Source organism: Zootermopsis nevadensis, unplaced genomic scaffold, assembly GCF_977971745.1.
Source record: "Zootermopsis nevadensis isolate Lab colony 2312 unplaced genomic scaffold, Znev_1.0 Znev_ptg000013l, whole genome shotgun sequence".
NCBI lineage: Eukaryota > Metazoa > Arthropoda > Insecta > Blattodea > Termopsidae > Zootermopsis > Zootermopsis nevadensis.
The window spans coordinates 7,198,300-7,211,424 of NW_028259145.1; the positions used below are offsets into that span (position 1 = coordinate 7,198,300).

General features: G+C 45.1%; 1 protein-coding gene and 1 long non-coding RNA gene across 4 annotated transcripts in view; one reads left to right on the forward strand and one right to left on the reverse strand.

Annotated features, from left to right (window-relative positions):
* Positions 1 to 13,125, forward strand: part of LOC110838864 (uncharacterized) — a 21,579-nt gene continuing 8,454 nt past the window's right edge. Inside the window, exons 1-2 of one of the 3 annotated variants that reach the window (XM_087348867.1) lie at positions 1 to 250; positions 970 to 1,162. The gene's annotated coding sequence lies outside the window, so the exon portion shown is untranslated. Of the gene's footprint in view, positions 251 to 969; positions 1,163 to 10,308; positions 10,440 to 13,125 lie in introns of those variants that run through there. The other 2 variants (XM_087348865.1, XM_087348868.1) reach the window with 2 other exon arrangements.
* LOC110838869 (uncharacterized) overlaps positions 11,449 to 13,125 on the reverse strand; it is an 18,947-nt gene continuing 17,270 nt past the window's right edge. Inside the window, exon 3 of the long non-coding RNA XR_002546265.2 lies at positions 11,449 to 12,335. This is a non-coding gene — a long non-coding RNA (uncharacterized LOC110838869). The remainder of the gene's footprint in view (positions 12,336 to 13,125) is intronic.

A 13,125-nucleotide genomic window follows, 5' to 3' on the forward strand; every position in this document is an offset into this window, starting at 1 on the left:
TTTACAATTGAGCACGAAGCGACGTGCTCGAAGTTAGGTTACGTTCGCGTTGCTACCGGAGACATCACGCGCTCCTAGCAAACAGGCAGCGTGCAGCGCAGGCATAAGTCGGCCGACATAGAACAGAAATGTTGTCAGTACAGTGCCCGTCTGCCATCGGTGTGGGCTGTATCGTTGCATAGAGCAGAGGAATGTGACACAGCGCTTCCTGTTATTACAACGGCCTTGCCCAACCTACCACAGCTGACTGGTAAGGACACTCTTGTAACGCACTACCGTCTTTAAATTGACAGGAGGAATCACGCGATTGGTCAGAAAGGTTGACCCTACACTTCCATTGTAGAAGGGCTGTTTGTAATCGGTCTCCGCACTTATTGTTACAAATTCTTTTACGTAGACACTAAATTACTTTGTCTCATAACAAATATAACTGCAAATCTAAAATGGATGCTAATAAAGTAATGAATATTTATCGAGATCGTCACTTTTAGCAGTCTCGATTATTTGTGCTTAATTTCCACTGTGGCAGTCGTCACTAAACATCAGTACCTTCAATTTGCCCGAGTTACGCCTAACCACAGTTTTTCAGCGACTGTGCGTCTGTTAACTGGCGACCTTTAGAAATATTTCACACATGAGGAAGTATGTTCTTCCGAACGTTGCTACCTACGTAGAGGTCCACACAGCGTTACGACACAAAGACCAACATCGTCAAAGGTAAATAAAGATGAAATGCTGTCGCCATGTTATTCCGTTATATTGACAATAACACATAAAATAATATTAGTAGTTTCGAAGTTCTATTGTCTTATGTAATTTCAGGGCTGTACATTCGATGGTGACGTCACGTTGAATTTTTGCACTGTTTAAAAAGCACCGACCCGTCTGTACTGTGGACTCAAATGTTCACAGGAGTTTCGCCTGAATTTCATAATTAAATAATCCAAATGATTTTCATAATTGAATCAGGGGACGGACGTGTAGACCTGCAGTGGAATTCCGAATAAAGGATATAATTCATTCAGAATCCTAAGATTCGTCCAACCCATCTTACACGGCGAGGAAATGTCCTGACTACAGATGAGGCGACCAGTCAGAACCGAATGCAGAGCCGATTTACAGCTGTCAATGAAACTGCATTGAATCGCATTAGTTGCACTAGGTTAGTAAACGCAGGGATGCATTCTCGTCGCCCGGCTAAGTGTACAGATAACTGCAACACGATAGACAGGCTACAGACGCTTGAAGAGATAACAGCGCGCTGTCCGTATCGCAGGGCGCAATCTCCACGTGCCTCAACTCTCTGGACTCTTCTCATGAAGACGTCAACACCTTGTAAAAAATGGAATTCAATTTACAGACTTTCCACTATTACAACCATAAAGAACATATGACAGTAATAATTATGGTCTTTCTTTTCGTTATAAGAAGCGGACTGTCAATACTCGAAACAAACAAAAAAATGTTGATTAACTTATCTTCATTACACAAAGGACTTTTTAATCGAGACTCAACAAATATTGTGTCGTGATACAAATGGAAGGCCAGTAAGGAAATACACCTTAGCTCAAGTGCGCCACGCCACAGAGGCGCTACGTCACTGCTCTACACGCGTCATTTATGCGTTCGCCGTTATATTTGACCTCTGTGAATGGCATTCGAATCCCGTGCTTGCGGATTGCAAAATTGCACGTAAAACGTCGGTCATAGTTGTCCGGTCTAAACCAAAACTCGAAAGTGTCCACAAATTTTAGTAGATCTCCCCAGTATCAATTTTAATGGAAATTCGGTCGGCCTCCCTCGAATTCTTACTTGAAACATACGAACTAAAGTATGATTTGGGGGGGGGGGGGGAAGCCCTCCAAGTCATAATGTTCATACCGAATCACTACATAGCTTGCAGGCCTGCAGTCCCAACCAGTTCTTAAGCAGCGTACACACCAGCCATTGACGAGGATTTGCTGATGCTACACGTAGCGTCGCGAAAAGTGCTATATTCGTAAAGTGTAAAGTTCTACGACCGACCTCGAGTTAGATTTTGCGGTTCTTCGTGGTTTTCCTCTGTCTCTAAAGTACATTTCTGAGAAAATACCTTAAATATCCATTATCTCAGGTATATTTTATAGCCTGCACACGACGTATCGGGAGTTGGCTCTACTCTCGTTTCCAGGCGATGACTTGCTATTATAGTGGCAGATTTGTTATCACATTTTTTAGTTATTCGAGCCTGCGACATTTTGAATACTGGGTTGGTACGCTAACCATCAGACCTGGGGCTGCAGTGCCTTTGTACGTATTTCTGATACACGATTAAAAGTAGCTTAGAGTACTGATACGTATTATCCATCCGAAATGTCTGTGTTCTTAAAAAAAACTTAATGCAATGTTGCAAGCGTCTGATCATCCTCCTGCAAGACCCGTGACGCTTCATAAGACATGTGGTTTAAATTATACGCCACACATCACTAAGCTCATCATGCATGATACATACTGAACCCTAGCACGAACCACGTGCGTCACACACAGCAGCTTCTCTATTACCTGAAGCCATTCTCAGTCCGTTCTGTCACGACCAGATTTTGTCTGCTTCTGACAGACCAAGACTGGCGACTGATTGAGTGTCTGGTAATTTACGGACGCTGCTGGAAAACTCTGGTCGTCACATATTTCAAGATTCTATCCCAGCCTTTGATTAGTGTGACTGGGGAAAGCCACGAACCACCTCAGTCATGATGACGGGTGTCCCGGCCGATATTCGAACCGGATACACACAGAATACAAGTCTAGAGAATTATCCCCATATCAGTTTCAAAATAATCGAAGAAATTGGACGAATGACGCGCATGGCATAAAGATAAATTATAAAGTAAAGGGCATTTTGAAGACGAAGGCAAATCAAGTAAAATGCCCACTTTTAGAAAAAGCATTTCCTGTGCATGGCAAATGCCCTTAAACGCTGTCACACGGCAGTGAAGGTTAAACAAATGACTGTACATTTCGGAGCTACACTGAGGCGAGAATTTAGCTTCACCTCCGGAAAAGACCAACGCAATTGGGGTCGAAGTATCAGTCCCTAGCCTGCCGGGAATCGATTCTCGTCCTTAGCCAACAGCCAGTTACTTCAATGATGAAGCTACCGCCGTTCTTTTATTTAAAACGCAACAGACAAGCCATTTAGCCGGAATATTCACATCAGCGTTCACTACGTCCAGTAATTTTCATTAGCACACTAATTCTGTCGAATTAACTGACTCCACCGAGCAGAGTCGTACTTGTGAAGCTGTTGTACGTTCAGTTGGTCAATAAATTCACCAATTCCGAAATTTCACGGAACCCGAAGGTTCACTGCCAATAGCTAACTACCGGCGAGATCAATGCCAACAAACACCCCAAACCCTACAAACAAATATTATTATCCCGTCCATGCCGATATCTTCCGAGCGGTCTTTTCCGTTCTGGCTTTCAAACAAACATTTTTGTGCATTTCTCATCTCCCATGCACGCTACATGCCCCGCCCATCTCATCCTTCTTGATTTGGCCGCTAAAAGCCTTCGTTAAAGTAGAAGAAAGTCCTAAATCGACAAGACGAAGCACATGTTGAATGGCGTATGATTCTGATTCTGATCTGAACATACGAAATGGCGTCTTCTGACGCACTGCGCCGCGAGGCGCTTTGCTTGCGTGCCAGTTTTTCGGAGGATCTACCTCCGTGCCTGCGTCTTAAAGCGATTCGATTTCAGTACCGCATAGGAGTGTTAATTATTCGATTACGTTTGGACGTGAACTCAATCGCAGGTGATGACAATCACACTCCGCCGGTTCGGGACCTCGGAAGACCCACTGGTGCTTCATCTCTTCGTCGATGACACGCGGGCGCTGCGTTACCGACACAGTCTTCCTTGACTTTCACTGGATGCCTTTCTATTACTTTAGATGACCCCCCCCCCCCCCCCACCTCCCCAGCAAACAAATGTGTAGGTCACAGTTCGACCTGTGAGTCTCTGGATGGTAGTTCGACGCAGAAGGCGTTCGTCCAACACCTGTAGAAAGCAGCGTCTCTTATTAGTGTTTTTCGTACCGGCAAAGCAAAGTGTCTGAGCGTGAACCACAGTGCAGTCTTGTGTCAGCGTCTGCTGAGAACGTCGGTGGCTCGAAGTGTTTACGCCAGTGTTTGTCTTGGTTCGTATCGCTCAGTTTCCTTAAGACGACTTTCACCAGACGCTTCTCCAACCTTAATGCCGCCTTCATGTGGCACAATACAATTAGATTACGTTTAATTGCAGTTTTTATTTAAGTTTCCGTCTTGGACTCTTGTCTGATGCGACAAAAGTCGCGAATAACGCAGAACCGCTAACCTTTCTTTGCACATAGGCGACCACCTATTTCGCTGATGTTCTTATGAAGACGGCAAAAAATTGTTTAGGTAGGCTATTTAGCAATACCGCATCAACTACAAATGTTATTTAATGTCGAACTGAAAGAAATAGTTGTGACCGTTGTTTTCTGGTGTCTTTACTTTCAGTGTAGAAAATGAACTGAAAGTGTTTTGAAAACACAGTGCTTTCGAAAATATCTAGCCCTCAGAGCACTGAGCAGGCATTTTTCAATGTTGTATACGACGGTTACGTGAATAGGGATTTCCCTCTTCTGCGATATGACGTCATGTAGTCTTGTAGGCGGTTGCCAGCATATCGAAGAACTCTCCTGTTTTTTATCCTTGAATGCCACAATCTAGGTTAGGTTACAACAACACTAGACATTTTTGGCAAGTCTCTCCTATTGTCGTTGGAAGCGAAATCAAGCTTTGGTTTGGTGTTCATGCAACTGGGATGGGGAAACAACAATTGCATTCAGAATTCTGGTGGGGAAACCCACTTTCGAAGAGGGCACTTAGAGAACGAATCAGGAAGTGGGCAGATAACATCAAGGTGAATTTGAGGACGCTATGTTGTGTGGATAGGAGGCTGATAACACTGGTTGACGACTGTGTCCATATCGGTAATGGCAGTGTTGACTCAACTGTTGTTATTAGAATGACAAAGAAATGCAGACGCTGCTTGGGACTCTCTTACACTGAATGCCTCACTCCAATGCGTGGATCTGGCAAAACTGAACACACTACAGGAGAACTTCGTTGTTTACTCGTAGCCAAACGTCGCGTTAAGGTCGCTTCCTATTGGCCGAGTTCACATTTGGCAGCACTGTGAGGGCAGCGCTTTCTTGTTTTTCTGAGTCCCTCTAGGCAAATGCCAGGGTTCAGTAAGGCGACGACCGCTTTCTTCCATCATACGCCATTCAGAATGAATATATTTTGTCAAATTGAAAGGCCGTTAAATTAATTAAACACAAAGTAACTTATGACACATCTAAAGAAATGCTTTGCATATATCCATTGTGTTAGGTGACGCTAGTACAGCTGCGAACCCAGAAGCGGAGGAAACTACACTGGCTAACACGGAGACAATGTTGGCACTACTGATAACTGGAAATCAAAAGAGCGCAAGTCACTTTTCATGAAAATCTGTCGAACTCTTCTGTCGTTGTGGAGGGAACGACGTCGCACGCGTTCACACAGTTCTGCGTCTGATTCCTTAAACTTGTGAACGAAGGAATCTGGAAGGAGACTGTCACCTGCTAGGAAATTGTTCGGCTCATTACAAAACACAGTGGAAAAGCGTGATCGTGTTGGAGTACGTGATGCTTGTGATTTTGCGTTCGTCTTTGGCCTTGGTGTTCATGCAAACACAGGGTACCGTTACTAAGCCACACACCGCAAAAATAACTCTGCGTGCTCATAAATGACTGATTACAAAGGTCAGAAACAGCTGAGATGTGACGCTACACCGGAACATATTATTTGTCCTCACAAATTTTTCCTCCTAACAATTAAAACGTAAATTCGGCAGTGTTTTGTAAGAAATCTGGTCTCTTACTTTGGGCGAGGAACACAAATTACAAGTGTTTTAAAACAAAGTTCTATGCAAAACGCGCCTAATTGCACCAAAATAAGATAATTTATTGTGTTACCGATTTTCTTTGGTTTCATACAGACAACCAATTTTTATAATCATATTTTAAAAAAAATTTGGAACGAAAATGAATATTTGCCCAGCAATCGTTCGGAATACCGCAACAACGCGTCACTGATCCAACTTCGGCAAAGTTCGGACAGCTAACCAGTCAACCACGGCGTCTCAGTCCCGTACACAAGTTATCTAATCTAATGCCTCGATGATGTTGCGAAAACACGTTCAGCAGAAAAATCTGATTTATCTTAATCGGCAATTCGGCCTCAAGAAAAAGTTCCTTGACGTCGAAGCAAAGACAACCGAAAGTCGTATGACACCAACACCCACCAGGATTGCGGAGCTGTAACGGAATAAAGTTTCGAAACGTCCGATCACCGTCGGTGTGCAAACAGTGGTTTTATTGCTTAAAGTCTGGGGCGTCTAAGGACAGGCTCATTCTGCACAATATATTCAGTGCCTCATGTTTCATATTCGGGAGGTCCCAGGTTCAAACGCCGGAGCGGAAACAGACTATCCTGTCTAAAGTGTTTCGTGGTATTCCTCAGTCATCCGAGGCAAATGCCAGGAGAGAATCTCGAAATCGGCCACGGCCTCTTCGTTCCTTATCCTTTTCGTTTCATTATTCATCACTCGTTTTGTCATTCGATGAGACAGCTAAAGTTCTGACTGCTGGCAACGTCCTAGCATAAACCACAAAACAAATGAATAAATACATAAACAGTGGTCTAATATACACTGTGACCGATTCGTCCCAATTATGACTAATTTGAAGATTATTAATATTACCACAGTATGAAACAACTAGCACAGCAACACAGTTTAAATAAGTGACTACAAATAAAGTTATCTCAGAAGATGGCTGTCTTCTGGGTCGTTGCGCCTTGTAGTCTGGTAGAAGTTCACCGACGTTTCAAAGGTCCCAGCTGCCTCCATCATTAGGAAGATGAGGCGGCAAGGACATATTATACACTTACATGCATACGATATTTTCAGCGCCTCTCAGCATTTAGGTCTGTTGATTCCATGCTGTGACTTCCCAAAGGCCTGTGAGATCTGATTTTCTCGCGGCGGTCAATGTGTCGACGTAGCCTGAAAGTGAAGACAGTATGTTCCTCCGAAACAATGGCGTCTACCCACAAGTCTATGTGCCCAGTGTCACAATACAGAAGACAGACATCAGTTTCTCCCGACGCCCGTCTGTGTTAACAATGATACTGAAATCTGCCAACGAGAATAACTTGGTTGTGACGAACGGCTGAGTCGAGGGAGGGCCTTCGCCCTGGAGGAATCCCAGTTGCCGCGAAACATCACGAATTTCCTTCTGCGGTAGAGCCGGCCTCGCCTGCATCCTGTTCACGTGTGTTTGGGGAGACACAGGAGAACAAGAAGGCAAATTCTGGAAAGGACTCGAAGACGGTACCTAGGAACCCGAACGCCAGCTCCTACAGCCAACCCGTTCTCCTAAATCGACATTAATAGACACTTGCTGTCTGTCGCCGGCCATTAATGGTCGACTCGTTGGACCTTGACAGTGACACCCTCGCTCTGCGGAAGCTGCGAGTCTGACAGTTCGAATGTAGGACGAAACAAAGCCGGAAGTATTACTTAACGCTCGCCATGACAGGCGTCAGATATTTTGCCAGAAGCGACGTGGCCTTTCTCGTACTCCGGGTGAATATCTGCGTTCCAGGACCGTTTATAGAAGCAAAAGGGGTCGAGAGGGGGGTGTCCACAAATTTTTGGAAATTTAAATGTAGAATTTTTAAATTTTCAACATTTGCAAATTTATTTCTAGGGGTAATGCGAATTTTATGCCTCGAAGTGCACGTTGCAAGAAACGCACGAGGAAATCGTGCGTTTTTGTAGCGCGGAAAAAAACTTGTCTAACTTGTTTGTACGTCAGCATGGCGAGAGAGTTGATTAATGATAGGACGTGGTCGGTGAACACGTTTCCCTTCGTATTCAGAAGGCGTCTGCTTCGATTATGACTGGGATCAGCTAGCCTGTTGGAGGTCCTGAAACCTTCGTCATTTCAAAGAGGCGAATGCGGGGACAAGAGAAGACAGAAGGCCGCCTGCCATCGTGAGCCCTGCTGTGAGGCCTGCGTTCGAATCTCGCCCAGGCTTTCGACAGGGCTGAACTCACAGACTCGTCTGCTGTCGAGGCCGATAATCTCTTTCATCAGTAATCTCTCCCGCTGTTTTTCTACACTCTCTCCATGGAAGTCACACGGTTGCGGCTTGCATGTTTGCGTGTTCGTGTTGCAGGTTAATAAGAATTTATGCAGAGAACTGGCAACGACCACAAAGTTCGCCTCTAAAATCTCGTCGTCAGCTGAAACTGTGTCGCGTCTGGCTGCCCCGATCTGTACAATCGCGTTGCGAATTGCTGTGCGTTTAAGTTGCAGTCTGATCAGGGTTGTCCAACATTCTTTTACTTAGCGCCAAGAATATTACTCCCGTTGGACCCAAGGTCCAAGAAACCCCTCCTGACACCAACAGCCAATTTTCGTGTTCGTCGCTATATGATATGCTCGAACAGAAATTTTATTGAAGTTTCCACAAAACACTAGTGGCATAAAGCTGTAGATTATGCAAAATTTCCTCCTGCAATAGCCTGTACGTATCTAACACAGCCCCCCCATAAAACTTTCATTTAGGGGTTTTAAAATTTAAATAATTTCGCTGGCCGAAAACCGGATTTTCTTCAAATGTCACTCACGCACCCAAAGAGATTGTTTCAGACCCAGAAGGTTCATAAATAGGCCCACCTGTCTTTTGAAAACGAAGGCGAGAAAAGTTTTATGTTTCATGTGGCACATTTCAGACAGGCCTACGTGACAGAGCGTCAAAGACGGGATTCTGTGTTGTTACGTTGGACGTACGAGCTGTCGGTGTCAGGCGACTCCGTGGCACAGAATGCGGGCGAACGTTGACAGGATTTCGTGGCCAAGTGTTGGCAACACTGCCTGCGAAACGGCTGCTTTTATCCACTTGAAACAACCTCGGAGAGTAGGGCTGAGAGACATTAAGATCTGATGATGGAGGCAACAAGCATCTCTGAAACGTCGGCAGATTTCTACAAGACATCCATCGCCATACTCGCAGCCGTCGGAACCTGAAACATCACCGAGATGATGGTGACTGAAATGGCGGCCAGATTGCTGCTTGGCGGGGACGGCGACCGCTTGGACACCCCTCACCTTCCAATCACAAACCGTTTGTGGCCGCCGAGAGAAAGTCCTTCAAGCACGCTCAGCTAGTCAATAAATTCCTCGCCGTTTACAGAACTCGAATGTTCATTACTGTGTTCACAGGCTGATTCTCTTATGGTCAGGGGTTATTGCCCCCGCTCAAACTCAAAGCCGGAGGATCACCCCCTGTCGGCTGTCGGCGACTGTTCATTCAATATATTTGAATCTGCCCTTCATATCGGGAGACATTCTCCTGCGACCGCAACGTGGTGGCAAATGTCCCACTCAACACGGGACCCGAAAATTTTGACATGCAAAGTTTCGTTCGCGATTCTCGCCACAGCGGAGCGGAGTGAACGTGCGGGTTGCAGCAGAACAAGGCGGATGAAGCGATTCGTCGTAAGTTCGGTGACCGACCAGTTTCTGATACACCAAGAACTTGATGGTTTCATTCCCATCATGCCTCTGGAGTTTGTGACGAAGCTCCTCGTCATGTAATTTTCTCTATCCTGCTAGATCAACGCTGATGCGTCCAAATATTCACCTCAGCGCTTTGCTCTGAAATACCCTGGATTGACGCACATTCTCTGGGGACTTTCACTTTGAACCCGCGAAAAATAAAGGAGTTGTCAGAAAAATTTTTGTGCGTCGGCGTCAAAACTGCCACAAGAACACGCGGACGCCGTTCGTTACAGGAACGAATTAAATTACTACCTGGAGCTGCGTTACTGAAGAAATCTCGCAGCAAGAGAACAGCGTCCCAAAATGTAATGCTTCTTTTATCGTCACAAGGCCACCGTCTTGCGTCATCGCCTGGCACTTTGTAATGTTTATCGGTTATTTAACAGGATAATACAATACAAACTGCAATTGGTCTTACTGTAAAAATGCAAGACGCAGACATGTTTTCAACAAACACCTACTGTTGCACCGAACAATCCTTTTAATTCGGTCCAATAATTCCAAAAGAAAAAATACTTTTTTCATTCCTTTAAGCTATCGTGATTCAGAAGAGAAAGTGGGCTATTGCAGTGGCAAAAACCTCGGTTCGTGCTACGCCGCCATTTTCTCCTCCATTCGGTGCACGAACTCTGTCAGTGGTGAACGAAGTGGCTTCAGCGGTAACAAATTCCCGAGTCGACTCTGTTCTTCACTTACGCAGTGCGACGTCCACACAGATCATAAAATGCGTCTGGGATGATTCGTAAATTGGTGGGTGAGTCTCAAGCATTGAGCTTTTAATTTTTTCGTTGTATTCGTGCGTGTTATTTGAGCCTGCAGCTGCGTCCACCTACACAGTCTTGCACAATTCACAGAGGGCAGCTTTAAGACTGAGCTGGCTTCTATGTTCAGTTACCAACTACAGGAATACAAGCGGATCCAACGGCGAGTATTTTGCTACTGTGCCGGAGGCGATGCGGCAACCCCCCAAGCCAACTGCGATCACTGCGTCTGCTTCCGCATTTCCCAGTCTGTAAATGATTTCCGAATGGTTCTTTCAACTACACTGTGTTAAATGCGAAGGACACCTGGCGCCAGAAGGAAGCTGACGGGAAAGTCGACGACTATGTCGGTACTATTCCGCTTTCCTGCAGACATTCGGCAGAGCGAGAACAATTTAATCACAACCTAACCTTCCGAGGTTCGAATGGAAGAGCATTTGACCACAGAACTTTAGTAAAAACCTCCCTTCGTGTTTCTTTTATTTTCCTCTCTTTATTTCTGCATTCCTCGTATCACGGAGCATAATCTCTTAGAGATCTGGGGGGCGGGGAGGTCCTCTGGTAGAATACTGCCCCGGACATCGGCCATCTTCTGTTAAATCAAGAAATTTCTGTGCAGAATTTCGAATTTTAGGCTAGGAGAGTCCGACGTTAAACATGAGCGTCAAAATCCCTAGCAGTCTCCCACAGAAACGATTTGTAGAGCGATAATTTTAACACAGACGCCGATAAATGCGCCAGGAATGTTTAATGTAGATAATTTCATTCAGGGCACAGCCAAAGGTAATTCAGTGCAGTCCTTTACTCATTTGTGTGCTGACGTAACTAATTACAAAGCAAGCACGAGTTAACAAATTGGGGGGGGGGGGGAAACACGCAAACAAGATACTAAATCAGTTCAATTTATGTAATTTGTTTGTTAAAAATAATTCCAGGGACACAGAAGCCAATTTTGCAAGTAGAATACGAGAGACTAAAAAAAATGATCCATTCATAGTAAATTCCATTAATGTCTCCTAAATTTAAAGTGCCGCGGTTATCATAAAACATGACTGAGATAAGAAGGTTTTGTTTTAAATATCCACTCCATTGCAAGTAAAAAGGAACAGATAGAATTTAAAACCAAGGCAAACTTGAATAGGGAACAATGCTTCAAGGTGATACCTCCGCTTACGTAAGGCGTTGATTTATAAACATAAGCCTTCTCCAAAATGCAAAATAACGTGAGACGATTCGGACGACGAACTAGGCTCCGGAGCAAAGTCAGGCTCCAGAAGTAAATCCAGGACACAAAGAACATCCCACGCGAAAGCGGGGACAAGTACAGGGTGTATATAAATTATCTTTACAAAATTTAGTCCTGGATGAAACCTTTATGAAAAGACATGGACACAATGTCTGAGCCTCATATGCGAGGAAATGTCTCAGAGTTTGACAAGAATATTATACGCACCATCTGGCGTAGGAGATCATGATTTTCCTCAGGAATTCGCTGTCTTCGTCCAGTTTCTCAAGCATGGTAACGGCAAATTCCTTACGGGCTACCCTGTCATCAGGACCACCGAAAACTCGTAAGCACGCAGACACGAACGCCTTCGTAAGACCGCATTCGACGGACGCTCCGTCGAATACGACAGGCATTTGCTGCAGCTCGTGGACCGCGGACGAAGATCCTTCCGGGGTTTTCATCAGACACGCGGACGGACGTGCATAACACTTCCGGTCTCCTTCAACTGTTTGCACCAAGCACATGTTGATGATAGTCCTGGTGGCGTCGTCGTCTTGGGATGCGTTGATATGAAATGTCTTCGGACCTGTGTATCCGATTTCGCTCCGACAAGGAACTCCACGTACTCCGTGCCGTCTCCTGCGGGTTCATGGCGACTGACCTGATTCAAAAAGACGCATGCAATGAAGTGGAAAACAACGGGTGGTACTATCTACCGACAGCTCGCTGAAACTTCGATAGCCTCTCTCGCACATGACGCGCAAACTTCTCCGTGTATTTTCATAAAGGTAATTTACATACACCCTGTATACAGGAGAGGCGAGAAGACAAATTAATACCAGAATTACCGAAACATAAAAAAAGCTCGTGGGCCGAGGACCACAGAATATAATGAATAAGGTTGGTATCACACAAAGAAGTAAACATAATCATTGGGAAACTGAAGGAATCGGTGTTCATCAGAACACAGCAGAGACCATCAGTGAAGGGGGCACAGACGTGAGATGATTATGACTCCGTCTAGAGCGGAACAGGAAGACAGTTTGCGAGACGAGTAGAGTCAACCATTTCTGGCCACGCCGGTGGCACTCAAAGGATCCTGGGCGCGGTCCAAGCCCTTGTCATCATCAGGAACACAGAAAAGTTCCATTTCAATCGCGACCGATCAGCTGAAGACTCCGGAGAAAGCTTTGACCTTGGCAGTGCAACCCGCGCCGAGGTCCACCGGCGGTAAATTTTTGGCTACAAATTTCTCAGTTGAAACGTATTTATTAAAACCTTCCATTATGCAGAGTTCAATCCTCGTACCTTTGACAAGGTTCAGACGTTCCCACCACAACATTCATCGTTAATGCCGAGGTCAAAGGTTTTTTCTCTTTGAGCAACAGACAAAACAAATTCTGTGTGTGTCAAATTGAACCAGACAATGGGCAATGTCTGACGCAGTGTTT